We start from the raw sequence: 20,387 nt of genomic DNA on the forward strand, positions 1-20,387 counted from the left end.
GGAGTGGCTATACTGTAATAAGAATGATAAATTTTAAATTAAAAATTATGTGAGAAAATAAGGAAATCATAATTAATAAAAGTTTCAATGTACCAAGAAGATACAATAATTATAAGCATACACCTAATAACAGACCATCAAAATATTCAAAACCAGGGCTGACAGAATTGAAGTGAAAAACAGTTCTATGGTAATAGATTAAAACTGTAATGCCCTCCCCCCCAATAATAGATAGATCGACCATACAAAAGATAAGTAAACATATGGAGGACTTAACACAATATACCAACTCAATCTAATGGACGTATACAGAACACTCTACCCTGCAACAACAGCATACACAACCTTCTCAAATGCACACAAGACATTTTTTCAGGATAGACCTGGAATTAGGCCACAAATCTCAATAATGAGATTTCTTAAATAAGATCTCTTAAATCTCAATGCATTTCAAAGATAGATATCACACAAAGTATCTTCTCTGACCAAAATATGATGAAGTTATAAATCTGTAACAGATATAAAATGAAAAATTACAAAACCATGGAACTTAAGCACACAACCTTCACCAATGTAAATCACAAGGAAAATTGGAAAATTAAAAATAACAGAAAACAAAAACAAAATAGAACAGAACGTATGAAACAGCAAAAGCAGTGCTAAAGGGAGAAGTTTATAGGTACGGAAGCTTACATTTAAAAGAACAAGAAAGGGCCAGGCACGGTGGCTCATGCCTGTAATCCCAGCACTTTGGGAGGCTTAGGCGGTGGAACACGAGGTCAAGAGATTGAGACCATCCTGGCCAAGATGGTGAAACCCCGTCCTAATAAAAATACAAAAATTAGCTGGACGTAGTGATGTGCACCTGTAGTCCCAGCTACTCAGGAGGCTGAGGCAGGAGAATTGTTTGAACCCGGGAGGCAGAGGTTGCAGTGAGCCAAGGTCGCACCACTGCACTCTAGCCTGGTGTCTGGTGACAGAGTGAGACTCTGTCTCAAAAAAAGAAAAGACCAAGAAAGGCATGTTGGCTCATGCCTGTAATCCTACCATTTTGGGAGGCTAAAGTGGGCAAGTCATGAAATCCCCTGTAATCCCAGCTACTTGGGAGGCTAAGGTAGGAGAATCACTTGAACCCAGGAGGTGGAGGTTGCAGTGAGCTGAGATCACATCACTGCACTCCAGCCTGGGCTACTGAGTGAGACTCATCTCACAAATAACTACAAAAAAAAAAAAAAAATATAAAAAATATATATATATATATATATATATATATATATATAAGGTTTTGTGACTAGGTGTATCATTGGGGATAAGTATATGTATGGCACTGTACCTTTGCTGTTAAAACAAAATCAAAGTTCTTCGCATTTTGTGTAATGTTTAGTTAATGGTATAGTATTTCTTTTCATATTAATTAACAACAGTAGAAAAACTCACTTTAAATTCACTGGGTTGCCTAATTTACACATGCAGAGAACTTAACTTCTTTAGTTATTATTTATTGTAGACCTAACATGGACAGACACTAATCTTGGTGTGCAGAATACTGCCAAGAATAAACCCAATTTCCTACTATAATGTAACTTGCATTCTAAAGGAGAAGTGATAATTGTCAAACACATGTGTAATATATCAACTAAATATATTACAGTATATCTACATTATACAAACCGTATACAATATAGCCATTGTAATGTAGCAGTTGAACACATTACTCAGGTGTTGGTGAGGCTGGTGAAAACCTACTTGTTCTTCCAGTCATGTAAAAGCATAGCATATATAGTTACGTGCAGTAAATAATACTTGATAATAAATACAAACACTATATTACTGGTTTACATATTTACTATACTATACAATTTGTTATCAGCTTAGAGTGTGCTCCTTCTAGTTATATTTATTTTTTATTTTTGAGATGGAGTTTTGCTCTTGTTGCCCAGGTTGGAGTGCAGTGGCACGATCTCAGCTCACTGCAACCTCTGCCTCCCAGGTTCAAGAGATTCCCCTGCATCAGCCTCCTGAGTAGCTGAGACGCCCAGTACCACACCCAGCTAATTTTTTTTATTTTGAGTAGAGACGGGGTTTCACCATGTTGACCAGGCTGGTCTTGAGCTCCTGACCTCATGATCTGCCCGCCTCGGCCTCCCAAAGTGCTGGGATTACAGGCACGAGCCACAGCACCCGGAATAGTTATATTTATTTTTAAAAAGGTAACTATAAAAAAGCTCCAGGCAGGTCCTTCAGCAGGTCTTCCAGAAGAAGGCCTGATTATTACAGGAGATGATGGCTCCCTGAGTGTTATTACCCCTGAAGATCTTCCCCTGGGACAAGATGTGTAGCTGATATGAACAATCACACTAATTAAACAGCAATATTAGTGATCCTGATCCTGTGTAGGCCCAGGCTAATGTGTTTTTCTCTTCGCTTTTAACAACAACAAAAAAATGTGTAACAGGTTAAAAATAAAAAAGTTTAACAATGGAAAAAAGCTAATAGAATAAAGATAGAAAAAATAATTTCGTACAGCTTTAAAGTGTGTTCATGTTGTAAGCTAAGTATTGTTTCAAAAGAGTCATTAAAATTTAAGTTTATAAAGCTAAAAAGTTAAAATAAGTCAAAGTTATTTTGTTATTTAAGAAATAATTTTAAAAAATATTTAGTGTGTCCCACTTTCACAGTGTTTATAAAGTCTACGGTGGTATATAGTTAATGTCCTAGGCCTTCACATTCACTCACCACTCACCCACCTACTCCCTCAGAGCAACTTCCAGTCCTGTAAGTTCCTTTCATGGTAAGTGTCCTATATAGGTATATTATTTTTTATCTTTTATAATGTACCTTTACTGTGACTTCTCTATGTTTGAATATGTTTAGACACACAAACACTTACCATTGTGTAACAATTGCCTACAGTACAGCAACACGCTGTGCAGGTTTGTAGCCTAGAAGCAGCCTAGGTGTATAGTAGGCTACGCCCAGGTTTATGTAAGTACACTCTGTGATGTTCACGCAACAATGAAATCACCAAATGATGCATTTCTCATAATGTAGCCCCATTATTAAGTGATACATGACGGTATATCAAACGTGTGTGAGGAGCAGAAAGACGCTACCTGGAAAAAGTAGGAATATGGAGAGTGTCAGGCAGATATGGTCAGAAGGTACAGCTAGGTGAATGATGAGGGCAATATGATGTTGGTTAAGGATTTTGACTTTTATTTGGAATGATGTAGAAAGTCATTAGCCGTTAATATTTTTGACCAGAAGATCTGTCCAACTACCTTGATGATAATAGAACAAGAAGCGCCAAAGGAGAAAATAGAGGATCCGTTGAGGCTAACTGTCATAGTCAAGATATTGAGGGCTTTAGACTCCAGCTGTGGTGGTGGTAGAGAAGGTAAGAAGCAGTCAGTTAGAGTTCGTAACCAAATTGAAGACACAGCCGGTGGATTTTTTTGGTGTCTTGAGTGCGTGTTGTTAGAGAATTAGGGGAGCCAGGATAACGACTTTGTATTTTATTTGAGAAACTTGAGGATGGTTGCCCACATCATAGATGAAGAACGGTCAATGGTTTAATTTCTCTTAAAAAATTCAAGGAGAAAATTATTGTTGTTGGGCATAAATTCGAACACTCAAAATGATAAAATCTGATTATATAACATATTGGAAAACTTTTTAACCAGAACAAACTTTAATTGCATTTTTGTCAAGGATCAGTTTAAATGACTCATGAGGAAAACAGACTATTAGTATCTTTTTACTTGATATTCTACAGGAAAAATAAATGTATTGGGAATCCAGGCACATATGCAACAATATTGCTTAAACTGCTCTAAAATTATTTTGCCAATCAAACAAAATTACTCAACAATTTATAGTCACTGATGGGTAGTTAAATCAGAACAGATGCATCATTCTGGAAACATAATCTACATTGCCTCTTATCCAAAAGATGTACATAATAATTGATAGACCAAATTTGCATAATGAGAAAATCAAGATGTATAAGAAGAAATAATTATTTTTGATGATGTTGGTAACTTCAATTTAATTATAAACCATTTAGTTTAGTAATATATATCCATAAGTTTCTAAGAACATAATGTTTAAAATGAAATGTACCCCAAATGAATTTAAATTTGTTATAAAGCATTACATCTATTGTTTAAAGATAATTCAATTTAGCCTAACTACAAAGAGTGTGATATGTGAGTTAAAACTATTATCTTTTCTAATATTATGGTTAGCAATTAAAATTGGATATTTCTTATTGAATCATACATTCAATGCCTGACAGTAATATTATTGAAACAGTTAACTTGTTTTATAAATAGAAATACAAAATAAAAAGAAAGTCACAAGTAGTACTGAAAATGTATGGATTACTTACAAAGAGTATGTTTTAAAGAATTACAATAAAAATCTTTATGCATACATACATACAACATTGTAATCTTTGCACATGACTTTTTTAAAGTCCAGGGTCTTGAAAGATGAAATATCACAATATTTTCGTTTCTAACAATAATTGTTTTTCTTCCTTTTTGTAAAAGCACAACATCAGAAAGTAATCATTTATTTATGGTTCATTATAGTGTATAGAATTATTATCTAATATTGATTATTGACATGAAACTGTGTTTTCTGCAAGGTTTAGAGCAGGCAAACATGAAATGCTTGATTTGGGAACCACATCAAAAAAAAAGAATTTCTCTTAACGTAGAACATGTAGAAAGTGGGCTTTATATATAGTATACATATATATGCACACATATAGAAATCTGTACACATATAGATTTGTGTGCATATTTATGTGTATATACACACATATATGTGTATATATATATATATAAAAATTATATATACAATACTAAATATATATCATTTTTTCCAGTATTTGTAATTCTGATATCACGAAAATTAGATAAGGCATAAGAAATGTATATTTTAAAAAATTTAAATAACTTTATTTAAATTTTTATGCTGCATTCAGCAAAGATTTTTTCAAACATCTTATTTTAAACATATTTCTTCATTGAATATTTGATAACAAAAGAAGCAAACAAAAAATTGCTATTGACAATGTGGGGCCAGGCAAAAATGTAAGTTTTAGGTTTATAAAAGAGAGAAATAAAATCTTTTCGCTGCCGTATTGAACTTCAGTGTTTACAAATGTCATTTGTTTTTATTTTAAAGAAAGGCTAACACTGGTCATCAGTCAAAAGTATTTTGAAGGCTTATGCTTTCCTATGCTAAAACTTTTACTAAATATATTAAGTAGCCACACAATCAATGTATGTGAAGTAAAGAAATGCAGATTAAACCATTGGTGGATACAGATACAGGAAATACATGTAGTGAGAAGATTGACAGAGTCCAAACATTTTAGCAAATTATATTCTGCTAATATTGAGTGTTTTAAACATGCCATTCCAATGTCCATTGGATCCCATTCTTTTGGATAAGAAATTAGTTGTAACTCTGATCATTGTTCTATAATCTTTTTTCTCAGATTATTTCTTTTCTCTTTATCAGTGTTTTTCAGAAATTTAATTATGAAGTGGCTTTGTGTAATTTCGCACTTCCCCTGCACCAACCCCATGGTTTGTTAAGATTTTTGGATCTGCATCCTTATATTTCATCATTTTTCGAAATTTACAGACACTTTTTTTTCAAATAAATTTCCCAACTTCATTTTTCTTTTGATACTCTACTTACATCATTTTAGATGGCTTGTTTTTATCTTACAAGTTACAAAGGACATCTTATTTTTTTCAGTCTTTTGAAATTATTATTCAGAGTTTCACATTTTATATTTTCTATTGGAGTGTTTTGAAGTTAATTGATCTTTCTATTGCCTAATGTGCTGTATTAATCAGCTGTCTGTTTCTGTAACTAAATACCTGAGACTGGGTAATTTATAAAGAAAAGAGATTAATTTAGCTCATGATGCTAGCAACTGGAATGTTCTAGAGCATAGCACTGGTATCTGCTGAGCTTCTGGTGAGGGCCACATGCTGCATCACAGCACAGTCAAGAAGCAGAAAGGTAAGTGGGCATGTGCAAAGAGAGACCAAAGATGAGAAGTGTTCTTGCTTTATAACAAACAGCTTTTGTGAAAACTAATCTATTTCAACGATAGCCAGTCCAGTCTCAAGAGAGGAATAACTCAATACCGCAAGAATGACACCAACCCACCCATGAGGGTGGATATCCCATCACCAAAATGCCTCTCGTTAGCCCTCACCTCTTAAAAGTTCCAGCTCCAACATTGCTGCACTGGAAATTAAGATTCCAACCTTAGTTTTGTCAGGAATGCTAAAACCACAGCATAGGCTAATAAATGTATCTGATAAACTTCTGATTTGTGATACTATAATTTTCAGGTCCATAATTTCCACTCCGTTAATTTTTACATCTTTTTTTGTTTCTAACCTCATTATGTTAATGTTATCTTTTAAATCTTTAAGCATATTTATGACAGATGTTTTAATGTCTTTACCTGCTTCTTCTCTCTTTATTAGCTAAATATTTCTATTGCTGGACATTGTGAATTACCTGTGACTGTCAGTATTTTGTTAACTTCTTCTTTAAATGTTTAAATTTTGCTTTAGTGGGCAGTTGATTTACTTATTTTTAACATTTGTAAGGCTATATTTTACAGTAGATTTTATGTTCAGGGTTATTTGCACCTATGACTCAGGTATTGTTCTTCTAGGGCCTCTACTAGATTTAAGAGATATTTAGAAACATTTCCCACTTTGGGCTGCTGGGAGCTTGAATGTCTCCCAGTCTTATAAGCAAACTGCTAATACCTCATCTTACAGCTCCTCAATAATTGTTCTTTCCCCAGCCTTATGGTATTTTCTTAAGTCTTAAGCCGACATCTGGCAGATGTCTACAACACTTTTTCCACATAGCTATCTCCTTTTCAGGAATATGTTGCTTGAATAACAGACATTCCAGAGTCCCTAAGTTCTGATCTCTTTCTCTCATCTCAGAGAAATCACTGGCTTTGTTTGGATGTCTCCCTTACTCCTCCATCCCAGTTTGGGAAAGGTTTGCTAGATACAAAGCCAAACAATTTGGATTGGGTAAATAGTGTCCCCCCAAAAAATATGTCCATCTGTGTCTTTGTCTGCTCAGGCTGCTGAAACAAAATGCCACAGCAGAAATTTATTTTTGACAATTTGGAAGACTAGGAAATCTAAGATGAAGATGCTTGCTGATTTGGTTTCCAGTGAAAAAAATCTCTTCTTGGCTCATAGACAGCTGCCTCTTCCTCTATCCTCAAATGGCAAAGAGAGAGACAGACAGAGAAAGAGAGTGTGATTGAGTACTCTGGTGTCTGTTCTTGAAAGGACACATCCTATTGTATCAAGGCCCCACCCTCATGACCTAATTTAACCTAATTACTTCAAAAGAGTCTCTGTTTCCAAATACAGTCACACATGAATTTGGTGTATGGGTAAGGACACAAACAGTCAGTCTATAATGACCTGTAACCTTAGAGTATTACTTTACATGAAGATAGGGTCTTTGCAGAAGTAATCAGTATGATTCGGTTACACTGGGCAACAGTTGACCCTAAATTCAATATGACCAAAGCCTTTATAAGGTGAAGAGAGGAGGAAAAGAGGCACAAACATACACACAGAGAAGTTGGAGGCAGAAACTGGAATTAGGCTGCTACAAGCCAAGGAATGCCAAGGACACCCAACAACCAACAGTAACCAAGAATGTCTGGGAACACAAGGGATACAAAGAGGCAATGGAGTCTTCATGGTCCTGGGCTTACAGCCTCCAAAACTCTGACAGAACAATTCACTGTTGTTTTACGTCACCCAGTTTGTGGTAATCATCTCATTTTTTTAACATTGATCAGAACGATGCACAAATATCCAATACCTGAAAAAAATTGTTTACTATGTTTCGGACAGTTTTTTTTTGGCTTTCAGGAAGAGGACAAATCTGATTCAAATTACTCTGTAGTAATTTGAAGTCTCACTGTGCCTAATTTAACTCTGAACAGGCTATACAATTATCTTCTCACCAGCAGTGCATAAGAAGAAATATTTTCTCACAGTTTCTCACAATTGACATTGTGCATATCATCTTTATTAATTATCACTAATAAAATACATGAGAAATATAATCTTACTGTTTTATTTGGCATTTTAACTATCACCAAAGAGATAGAGTATATTTTTATATATTTGTCATTTATGCTTTCTTACTATCATCTGTTGATATAATTAGTTCATTGCTTCCTGCATTACTACAGTTTTTCCAATTCATCATTAAATTATTTAACATTAAGAAAATTTTTATGCTATGTATATATTTTTGCTGGGATTCTAAAGTTATAAAATAAACAAAAGTGTTAATTAGATTTATTAATCTCATTATTTTTTGCTTTTAAGATTTACGCCTTGATTAGAAAAGGATTCTCTTTTTATTTGATTGACTGATTGATTGATTTTTGAAATGGAGTCTTGCTCTGTCATCACAGGCTGGAATACAGTGGCATGATCTCAGCTCACTGCAACCTCCATCTTCCGAGTTGAAGCAATTCTTCTGCCTCAGCCACCTGAGTGCCTAGGACTACAGGCATGCACGCCACCATGCCTGGCTAATTTCCCTGTATTTTTATTAGACATGGGGTTTCACCATGTTAGCTAGGCTGGTCTCAAACCCCTGACCTCAGGTGATCTGCCTGCCCCAAACTCCCAGATTGCTGGGATTACAGGCATGAGCCACTGTACCCAGCCTAGAAAAGCATTATTATTTAAAATATCTTCTGTGTTTTCTATACAATCTTTACATTAAATTTTACATTTAAAACTTTGATACTGTTCAAAATTATATGATATAAAAATCAAAAATGCATTTCTCTATTTGAAAATAACCAGTTTCCCCAACCTAATTTTTTGAAAAATCTTTTTTTGCCTTCTGATCTTGTATTACACCCCTAACATAACAAATATCATATATACCTCTCTTACAATCATTCCAGTTGTGTTGAACTGTACACAGGATATGTTATGGTTTCCATGTAGTAACCCAACCTGGTTTAGCCTAACTGACGCCATCTTAGCTACAAACCTGACAAGCTCTCTCAAGCCTCTCCTTCCCTGCCGCAGCCCCTCAGGTGCATTACCAGATCACGCTGCACTCAAAGCTTTGAACAGTTAAGAGTGGTTCACACTATTCACAGCACAGGTAACCACTGTAGCGGCATCCTGCTTGGCAAGTCTACCTGCTATTGTGAATACCTTCCTTGGTGATTGATTGTATGGTAAGTTTCCTCTCCTACCCGTTACTGATTGTGTGGAAATACTCTTAGCAACCAACAACCCTGGGAACCTCCTGACCCCTGGTTACCAGCCTACTCCTACTAACTTGCTTGTTCTACTTCTGTAAAATTCCGCTTCACCTAGGCTGCCCCCTCCTGTACCTAAACCAAAGTATAAAGGGGAATCAAGCCCCTTCCTTGGGGCGGAGAGATTCTGAGCGTTAGCTGACTCTCGGTCGCCGGCTGAATAAAGGACTCATAATTTGAACTCAGAGCTTGGCGTTTCCTTCTAACTCGCTCGGTTATTACATCCATAATACATGCTGAAAGATTATGCAAATATTTGAGATGATTTTTTAATTCTCTCTAGGTAGATTTATAATGTTTGTAGTTTAAATAATATGATTTTAATATTCATCATATATTTTGTCAAGTTGGCCCTAGAATATAGTAAGAATATATACCTGTACCAGCACTATGTAAGTTTCTTTTTATCCGTAACTTCACCAACACAGGCTGGTCAATTAATAGGCAACAATTGTCTAGTGTTTTAACTGCCACTGGCTTCACTAGCTGGCTTTTTTTTGATGAAACCATATACTTTATCAGCTTGAAATAAATATTTGATGATTTTGTTTTGAATACTTTTGACCATTTTCTATATGTCTTTTATCCTTCTCACTGATTTATGACATTTATATATTAAAAATATTAATATATGAATATTTACGTATAAGAATACTAACCTAATTGTTATTTATATGGTAATTATGTTGTCCTGTAATTTATTAGTGGTTTAATTTAGTGTATCATTTTTCTGCATGGCTTAATTTTGCATATAGTAGAAATAATCATGCTTTTGCATGCTTGTACAGCAAACCTCTCTTTTCTAGCATTTGCCGTCACATCAGCTCATCCTTAATGAATCCGCACAGTAATTATGTGGTATAGAACTAGATGTCCTCAGCACAAATTCAATGTCATGTAGAGTACAATGTCCATTCAGATTTTCAGGAAAGGTAAATTTACAATACATTGGAGCCCATGAGGAAACAGCAAGCCATGTTCTTCAATTGCCAAGGTCCTTTTCGCTTTTAAATGAAGGCAGAGAAAGCCATGGTCTAGAGACCACTTAGCCCTTGAGAAAGACAGAGACAGATATAGTTACTGTCTGACATTTACGTTTCCCTAAGATCTTTCTCTTATTCCTGCATCTCATTTTTCTGTCATTTTTTATTATCTTTGTACTTTGTCCATTTTAATTATATTTTTTGTAATTAATGTTGCCTATTTTTCAAATGCACTTATAGCACTATGTTGCATTTGAACAAAATAAATAATATATAAAATGACCTTCAGATTTTATTAAAAAGATATGCTTCAAATAACACTTACTTCCATACAGTTTGTCATATCTAATTCAATTTTCTTTAGTTTCTTTGCTTTTACAAATCCTCCTCAACATTAATGATGATATCTCTCAGTTACTAACCGTATAAATTCATAAATAACACATCTAAACTCTGAACAAATGATGATGATATTTATTCTTCATTAATGATTATGTAGATGCATATGCCTTTTTGAGGGAAAGAAAAGGTAGAAGAGAAGAAAGACAAACAGAGCTAGAGCATTTTAATGTGTATATGTTTAATATTTGCATATTTTATTATAAAATATAATATATACATGAAAAGGAATATAAGGTATAAGTGTATGGATAAAATTAATTATTATAAAGTTGCATTTAGAGATTTTATGTAAATTTTAAGTGTTCCCGCAAGAAAAATATATATAATTTGTGGTAATAAGGATTTTCATTAGCCCAATTCAGACATTCAACACTGCATACATATTTTGAACCATTGGTACACAATAAATATATAATTAAAAAACATTTTACATTATTATTTCATTTTTTTTAATTGAAAAATTCAGTGGATCTCTATGTTTTGTGGCTGTGGTAGTCACAGCCACCAAAGCATTTCTGAAGTTTGTACTTGACCTGAGGAATCTAACCAAGTGAATTGAGAACTGGATTTGCGCTCTTTGCTGGAGGACTTGGTGCTATCACTGAACAAGACCACGAACTCTGCACCACCACTGGGAAAATTTTATATATATATATTTGAAATGTATATAAAGGTGTTGTATAGACTAACTAGTGGTGGCTTGATAAAATGACCTCTGGGTAAAATGGAAATAAACATAAATAAGGAATCATAATGAAGTAGCAATAGTGAAAATCACCCCAACTGATTTGCAAAGAATTTGTTCTATGCTTTTTGGTAAGAGTTTAATAATAAACTCCCTCCATCACTTTCTACCCCATGCCCAAAGGAGGTGAGACACTGGTGAGATTTGTAGCCCAAGGGAAAAACCTGTGACTGTGTGTCATTTATATTGGGCTTCAAAAGAGACGAAAATTGTCTCTGTGTTCCTGCTTAGAAATCCATAGATATAGGGGTATAATTATTTAAATTATTATGTAATTTTGCATAATGCATAATTAATTTACGTAACTACATAATAATTAGATGTGAAAACTAACCAGGTACTTTCTTGACTTACTGCAGTCAAAACTTTGTTGCACCAGCATTTTGTGACTTAAATGCTCTGATTGTTTAAAAGACAGGGAAGTTGGCAACTGGAATGAGAAACTGAGAGAGATTTATGAGAGATCCCATTAGTTCCTTACAACATCATACTTTCCTCCACACCTACCTTTTTACCTCTCAGCACACTCTGACCCAGTGACATTCACTCTAACGCAAGGGAAGGGTTGGAGGTTGGGAGTGATGAGCAAATGTTTCCCACAGCTTGTTTCTGTCATTAAGTTATAAATAGGAGCCTGTTATGAGGGCCATTAAGTGGATAACAATGAAGGAAGATGGAGCCTTGTGCCATGTAGTTCCTAAGCAACAGAAGCCCATATGTCATCTCACTTCTGCACCAGATGCAGCTGTGCAGACCAGCCAGTCTTACTGTGCATAGAATCACACAGGTGCATGGTAAATTGCAGGATCAAAACTGCTTTTGGTTTTAATATTAGTTCCAAGGTATGAATCTGATAGAAATTTCACTGAAGCTTCAGGAAGGTAATATTATCATGAGATGCTTTGCCTATTGAACAGACCTCCCTCTGCCTATTCAAACTCACACAAAACGAAATCTTGTCCCTCCAGCAAACCTCTGCCTACAGGCAAGGGAAGTCATCAGTGTCTTGCCTAAAATGACTTGTTTTGTTTATGTGATGGATTACATTTATTGATTTGCGTACATTGAATTAGCCTTGCATCCCAGGGCTGAAGCCGAATAGATGGTGGTGGATAAGCTTTTTAATATGCTGCTGGATTTGGTTCGCTAGGATTTTATTTCACAACTATGTTCATCAGGGATATTGGCCTTAAAATGTTTTTGTTGTTGTTGTGTCTTTGCCAGGTTTTGCTATCAGGATGATGCTAGCCTCATAAAATGAGTTAAGGAGGAATTCCTCTTTTTCTATTATTTGAATAGTTTCAGAAGGAATGGTATCAGCTCCTCTTTGTACCTTTACCTCTCTTTGTAGGTCTTTAGGAACTTGCTTTACGAATCTGGGTGCATATATATTTAGGATAGCTAGCTCTCGTTATTGCACTGATCGCTTTACCATTATGTAATGCTCTACTTTGTCTTTTTTGATCTTTGTTTAAAGCCTGTTTTATCAGAGACTAAGATTGCAATCCCTGCTTTTTTTTCTTTTTTTTTTTTTTTTTTGCTTTTCATTTGCTTGGTAAATATTCCTTTATGAATCTATGTGTGTCTTTGCATGTGAGATGGGTCTCCGGAATACAGCACATCGATGGGTCTTGACTCTTTATCCAATTTGCCATGCTGTGCCTTTTAATTGGGGCACTTAGCCGATAAGGTGAGTCCTTAAATTCATATGCAAATAGATGCACACACAGGCACACACCTATATTAGAAACCACATAAAATATAGCAAACCATATTTTACTGTATTTTCATACAAAATACAGTAAACTATATTTTCTGTTATTCTACGTAAAATAAGAATTGTGGATAAAAAATACTTATTTCCCAAACTGTTGTTTGCCTTTATTTAGTCCAACCAACTGATGTTTGCCTTTATTAAGTACAACTGATGTATCCATCCCATTACTTAGCATATCATAATCACTACAGTTCTTCCTCCAAAATTCTAACTTTAGTTATGCACTTGTGTGTTACCAGTATTTTTTTTTTTGTTTTTTTTGAGATGGAGCCTTGCTCTGTCACCCAGGCAAGTGATCTCAGCTCTCTGCAGCCTCCACCTCCTGGGTTCACGTGATTCTCCTGCCTCAACCTCCCAAGCAGTTGGGACTACAGGTGCACACCACCATGCCCGCTAATTTTTGTATTTTTAGTAGAGATGGAGTTTCACCATATTGGCCAGCCTGATCTCAAATTCCTGACCTCATGATCTACCTACCCCAGGCCCCCAAAGTGCTGGGAGTAACCAGTAAATTTTAAACTTCCCCAAGTCTCAATATCATTTGGAAAATGAAATTTAAAATTCATTATCCTGAGTGATTGTGGGGATCAAATGAGATATTATTGAAAAGTATGTGGGTCCCCAATACTCTTTCCAGCCTCCTGTAGCTAGTCTTATACTCTGTATGTCTATGAGTTCCCCAGAAATACATACATCTACTGTGTAACCACAAAATTTTAAAATATAAAAATAAAAAAAATAGAAAAGTGCTAGGAATAGAGCTCATATGCAAAGCTGTAACTGCTATTGCCTATGGTTGCTGCTACCATTATTAACATTATTTTTGCCTGATATTAAATATTGCTTTGTGTATGGAATACTGGGTGAAACCATGTTTTTGTTTTACTATTATTTTTGATGTTTGCATGACATTTGATTTAAGACCTTGTATTAATCCATTTTTATGCTGCTGATAAAGACATACCTAAGACTGGGCAATTTACAAAACAAAGAGGTTTAATGGACTCAATTGCATGTGGTTGTGGAAGCCTCACAATCACAGCAGAAGGCAAGGAGGAGCAAGTCATGTCTTACATGAATGGCAGCAAGAAAACGGAGTTCTTGTTCAAGGAAACAACACATAAACCCATCAGATCTTATGGGCTTATTCAATATCACAAGAACAGTACAGGAAAGACCTGCCCCCCATGATTCAATTACCTCCTACTGGGTTCCTCCCACAACACGCAAGAATTCAAGAGGAGATTTGGGTGGGGACACAGCCAAGCCATATAATTCCACCCCTTACCCCTCCCAAATCTCATGTCATTACATTTCAAAATCAAACATACTTTCATACTTTCCCAACAGTTCCCCAATGTCTTAACTCATTTCAACATTAACTCAAATGTCTACACTCCAAAGTGTCATCCAAGACAAGGCAAGTCCCTTCTGCCTATGAACCTGTAAAATCAAAAGCAAGCTAGTTACTTCCTCGATACAATGGGGGTACAGGGGGTACAGGCATTGGGTAAATACATCCATTCCAAATGGGAGAAATTGGCCAATACAAAGGGTTTACAGACCCCATGCAAGTCCAAAATCCAGCGGCCCAGTCAAATCTAAAAGTTACAAGATAATCTCCTTTGACTCCATGTCTTACATCCAGGTCATGCTGATGTAAGAGGTGGGTTCCCATGGCCTTAGGCAGCTCTGCCCTTGTGGCTTTGCAAGGCACAGCCTCCCTCGCAGCTGCTTTTATGGGCTAGTGTTGAGTGTCTGTGGCTTTTGCAGTCATATGGTGAAAGCTGTCAGTGCATCTACCATTCTGGGGTCTGGAGAACACTGGTCCTCTTCTCACAGCTCCACTAGGCAGTTACCCAGTAGGGACTCTGTGTGGGAGCTCCAAACCATATTTCCCTCCCATACTGCCCTAGCAGAGGTTCTTCATAAGGGCCCCACCCCTGCAGCATATTTGTACCTGGACATCCAGGTTCCATATATCCTCTGAAATCTAGGTGGAGGTTACCAAACCCCAATTATTGACTTCTATGCAGTGGCAGGCTCAATGCCACATGGAAGTTTCCAAGGATTGAAACTTGTAGCCTCTGTGCCATGGCCTTAGCTCAATTTTGGCCCCTTTCAGCCATGGCTGGAGCAGCTGGGACACTAGGCCCCAAGTTCCTAGGCTGCACACAGCATAGGACCCTGGGCCCAGCTCATGAATCTACTTTTTCCTCCTAGGCCTCTGGGCCTGTGATGGGAGGGGCTGCACTGAAGACCTCTGGCATACCCTAAAGACATTTTCCCAATTGTGTTGAGGACTAACACTTGACTCTTCATTACTTATGGAAATATCTGCAGCCAGCTTGACTTCCTTCTCACAAAATAGGATTTTCTTTTCTGTCTCATTGACGGGCTGCAAATTTTCTAAAATGTTATGCTCTGCTTCCCTTATAAAACTGAATGTCTTTAACAGCACCTGAGTCACCTCTTGAATGCTTTGCTGCTTAGAAATTTCTTCTGCCAGATATCCTAAATTATCTCTCTCAATTTCAAAGTTCCACAAATCTCTAGGGCAGGGGCAAAATGCTGCCAGTCTTGTTGCCAAAATATAACAAGAGTCCCCTTTGCTTCTGTTCCCAAAATGTTCCTCATTTCCATTGGAGACCACCTCAGCCTGGACTTTATTGTTCATATCACTGTCAGCATTTTGGGCAAAGCCATTCAATAAGTCTCTAGGGAGTTCCAAACTTTTCCACATTTTCCTGTCTTCTTCTGAGCCCTCCAATCTGTTCCAGCCTCTGTCTATTACCCAATTCCAAAGTCACTTCCACATTTTCTGGTATCTTTTCAGGAGTGTCTCACTCTACTCTTACAAATTTACTATGTTAGTTTGTTTTTGTGCTGCCAACAAAGACATGCCTGAGACTGGGCAATTTAAAAAACAAAGAGCTTTAATAGACTTCCACATGGCTGGAGAAGCCTCACAATCATGGTGGAAGGCAAGGAGGAGCAAGTCACTTCTTACATGGATGGCAGCAGGCAAAGAGAGATAGAGCTTGTTCAGGGAAACCTCCACCTTATAAAGCCATCAGATCTCATGAGATTTATTCACTATTATGAGAACAACACAGAAGAGACCTCCCCTCATGATTCAATTATCTTTCACCAGGTCCCTTCCACAACATGTGAGAATTCAAGGTGAGATTTGAGTGGGGACACAGCCAAACCATATCAGACCTACATGTATATGTACATAATAATAATATTATATTGTAGAGATTATTAATAATTTTATATTTTTATCTAGGTTTTACAAATTTCATTTTCTAATGAATTGAACAATTTTTCTCTTTTGTAAATTCTAACATATTGCTACTTCATTACTGATTTTAATAAAGTGAAGCAATATAAAATTATATAACAACCACACATTGTTATATATATGCAATAGACATTTACTATACATACCTATTTTATTCTTGTTTTGTTTCTATGTAGACAAAAGAAACAAGAAAACAACCAACCCATATTAAAAAATCTGCAACACCTAAAAATATTTTTGCTTTTCTGAAGAAACTTTAGGCTATTTATAGACACAAAGTCTTTTTAAAGAAGTGAGATTACTTTGATCATCTCAAAATTCCTTTATCACATATGCTTAACAATACTGTATTCCATTATATTAATTTCTAAGTAAATTCTGAGGAAGTAACACAGAAAATATTTTTAAAAATAGACTTTACTTTTTAGAGCAATTATAAGTCCACAGCAGTATGAAGCAGAAAGTACAGACAGTTCTCAAATTTCTATTCTCCCTTCTCCAGTCTTCCTCACTATCAACATTTATGCCAGAGTGATGCACTTGTTACAACTGTAACATATACTTGTTAGTTCCAAGTGTCTGTTATGTTGTGTATGTTACAAAAAAAAATACACAAACAAATCATCACCTGCAGTACATAGTTTATATTATGGTACACTCCTGGTTTTGTGTATTCTACGGGTTATGACAAATGCTTAATGACAGGTAACCACCATTATAGCATCATACAGAATATTTCCACAGTGCTAAAATTCCTCTCTGCACTGTCTATCCCTCACTTCCTTCTAACTCCTTGCAGATGTCTTTTTTTTTTTTTTTTTCAAATTGGCTTCTTTCACTTAGTAATATACATTTAAGTTTCCTCCATGTCTTTCCATGACTTGATAGCTGATTTCTTTTTAGAGCTGAATAATACTCCATTGTCTGGATGAACTACAGTTTATTAAACATGTACCAACTGAACATCTAGGTTGCTTCTTAAGTTTTGCCAATTAAAAATAAACTTTGTATAAAAATCCCTGTGCAAGGTTTTGTGTAAACATAAATGTTCTACTCATTTGGGTAAATATCAAGGAGTGTGATTCCTGGATAATTAGTAAGAATATGTTTTGTTTTGTAAGAAACTCTCAAGTGTTCTCAAAAGTGACTGTAATATTTTGCATTCCGACCAGTAATGATTGGGAGTTTCTATTACTCCCCACCTTTGCCAGCATTTGAAGTTGTCAGTGTTTTGAATTTTTGCCATTCTAATAAACAAGCATAGGAGTATCTCCTTGTTTTAACTTGCAATTATTAAATAACACATAGTATGGAGCAATGTTTCTCATGCTTATTTGCCATCTGTGTATCTTCTTTGGTGAGGTATCCAGCTCTTTTGCCAGTTGTTAAATTGGGTTGTTCATTTTCTTATTGATAGTGCTTTTTACATTTAGGACAACAGCCCTTTATCAGACGTGCAAATGGTAGGTTTCTGTAGATGTTTGGTATGGTGTTTCCATAGATTACATTAGCTAATAGTTCCAGTAAGATATTGAAAATAAATGGTCAGAAGGGTTATCCTTGATTCTTTCCTGATCTTAGTAGGAGTTTCTCACTACTAAGTATAATGTTAGTTGTAGGTTTGTTGTAGATGTTTGATATAGTGTTTCTCCACCCAAATCCCATGTCAAATTATAATCCCCAATGTTGGAGGGGAGACACGGTGGGAGGTGACTGGATCATGGGAGCAGATTTTCCATTTGCTACTACCATCATAGCGAGTGAGTTTCCACAATATTGGTTGTTTAAAAGTGTGTAGCACTTCCCCCTTTGCCAGCTTCCTCCTTCTCCAGCCATGTAAGATGTGCCTTCTTTCACTTCACCTTCTGCTATGACTGTAAGTTTCTTGAGGCATCCCCAGCCATGCTTCCTGTACAGCCTGCAGAACTGTAAGTCAATTAAAACTCTTTCCTTTATAAATTGCCCAGTCTTGGGTAGCCCTTTATAGCAATATGTGAATTGACAAATACAAATTGAAGAACATTGTATTAGCCTATATCTATTTCTAGTTTGCTGAGTGTTCTTATTATTAATGAATGTTGAAATATGTCAGACATTTTCTGCATCTATAGATAAGAATTATAAGTTTTTTCTTTTTTTAATGTGTTCCTGTAATAGATTACATTAACTGATTTTTAAATGTTCAACAACTTTGTATTCCTGAAATAAATTTGACTTTATCATGATATATAATTCTTTTTATACATGGTTGAATTTGATCTTCTAATTGTTTGGAGAACTTTTGCATCTATATTCATGAGAGATACTGATCTGGAGTTTTCCTATAATGCCTTTATCTGGCTGTAGTACTAGGGTAATGATGGTGTCAGAATTGGTAACCATTCATTTGGCTTCTGTCTTCTGAAATAAGTTGTAAAGAATTAGCATAATTTTTATCTCAAGTGTCTATTATAATTTACTAGTGAAACTGTCTGGGGATGGTACTTCTGGAAGATTGCTAATTGATGATTAAATTTGGTTCATAGTTATAGAATTTTTCAAATTTTCTATTTCTTTTTGTGTGTTTTTACAAAGAATAAGTCCATTTTGTCTTGATTCTTAAATTTGTGGGCACCTACTTGTTCATAATATTGTTGTATAATTCTTTCAATATCCACGGGATCTGTAATGATGTGTCTTATTTCATGTTTAATATTAGTCACTTGCGTCTTCTCTCTTTTTTTTCACAGTTAGCCTAGAAAGAGACTCATTGACGTTGCTGATCTTTGCAAAGACCCAGCTTTTCGTTTTTTTATTTTTCCTGTCAATTTTCTGTTTTCAATTTAATTTTCCTTTTTTGGATTAAATTTGCTATCTTTTTCTACTTTCCTATGGTGGGAGAATACATTATTGATTTTATTTTTTCTTTAATACATGCATTCAATGCTATACATTTTCCTCTAAGCACTGCTTTTGCTACAACAAAAAACTTGTAAAGTTTTATTTTTATTTTCATTTAGTTCAAAATGATTTTAAGTCTCCCCTGAGTTTCTGTTTTGACCTATGTGCTATCTGGAAGTGTGTTATGTGCTCTCTAAGTATTTTGGAATGTTCCAGTTATTTTTCTGTTTTTGATTTCTTGTTTAATTCCATTGAGATCTGATAACATACACTGCATGATTTTTTCCTTTTAAATTTATTATGGTTTTCTTTATAGCCTAGAAAGTGGCCTATCTTGGTGAAAGTTTCATGTAAGTTTGAGAACAATGTATACTCCACTGTTATTCAATTAAGTAATCTATAGATTTCAACCATGTCCAGCCCTTACTGATTTTCTAGCTGATGGCTGTTTCTATGATTTAGAAAAGGGTGTTGAAGTCTCCAATAATGAATTCAACTATTTATCCTTGTAGCTCTACCAGGTTTCACCTCATGCATTTTTATCCCCTGTTGTTAGGTACATGCATATTAATGATGGTTGTTTTTTAGGAGAATTTACCCTTTTGTTATTATATGTCCCTTTCCCTTATTCTGAAGTATAATCTGTCTAAAATTAATATAACTTCTTCAGCTTTCTTTCTCCATTTATTGAATTTTTAAACTGTGTGTGTCTTTATATTTAAATAAAATTTCTTGCAGAAAATACATTATCTTCTTTTTGAGCCACTCTGATAATCTGTCTTTTAATTGGTGCCATTAATTTTGGGAAATTTTTAGATATTATGCTTTCAACATTACTTGTTTTTTTTTTCTTTTTTTTTATTGCATTTTAGGTTTTGGGGTACATGTGAAGAACATGCAAGATTGTTGCA

At 35.3% G+C, this 20,387-nt stretch overlaps 1 long non-coding RNA gene across 1 annotated transcript; it reads left to right on the top strand.

Moving 5' to 3' along the window:
• The first annotated feature begins 907 nt into the window (after nt 1–907).
• Nucleotides 908–16,419, top strand: LOC116552176. The gene is made up of 3 exons (XR_004269261.1): nt 908–942; nt 1,601–1,602; nt 16,282–16,419. It is a non-coding gene; the product is annotated as an uncharacterized LOC116552176 (long non-coding RNA).
• Nucleotides 16,420–20,387: the final 3,968 nt, after the last annotated feature.

The sequence above is a fragment of the Sapajus apella genome, unplaced genomic scaffold (genome assembly GCF_009761245.1).
Source record: "Sapajus apella isolate SASKATOON/1434 unplaced genomic scaffold, GSC_monkey_1.0 scaffold11, whole genome shotgun sequence".
Classification (NCBI taxonomy): domain Eukaryota; kingdom Metazoa; phylum Chordata; class Mammalia; order Primates; family Cebidae; genus Sapajus; species Sapajus apella.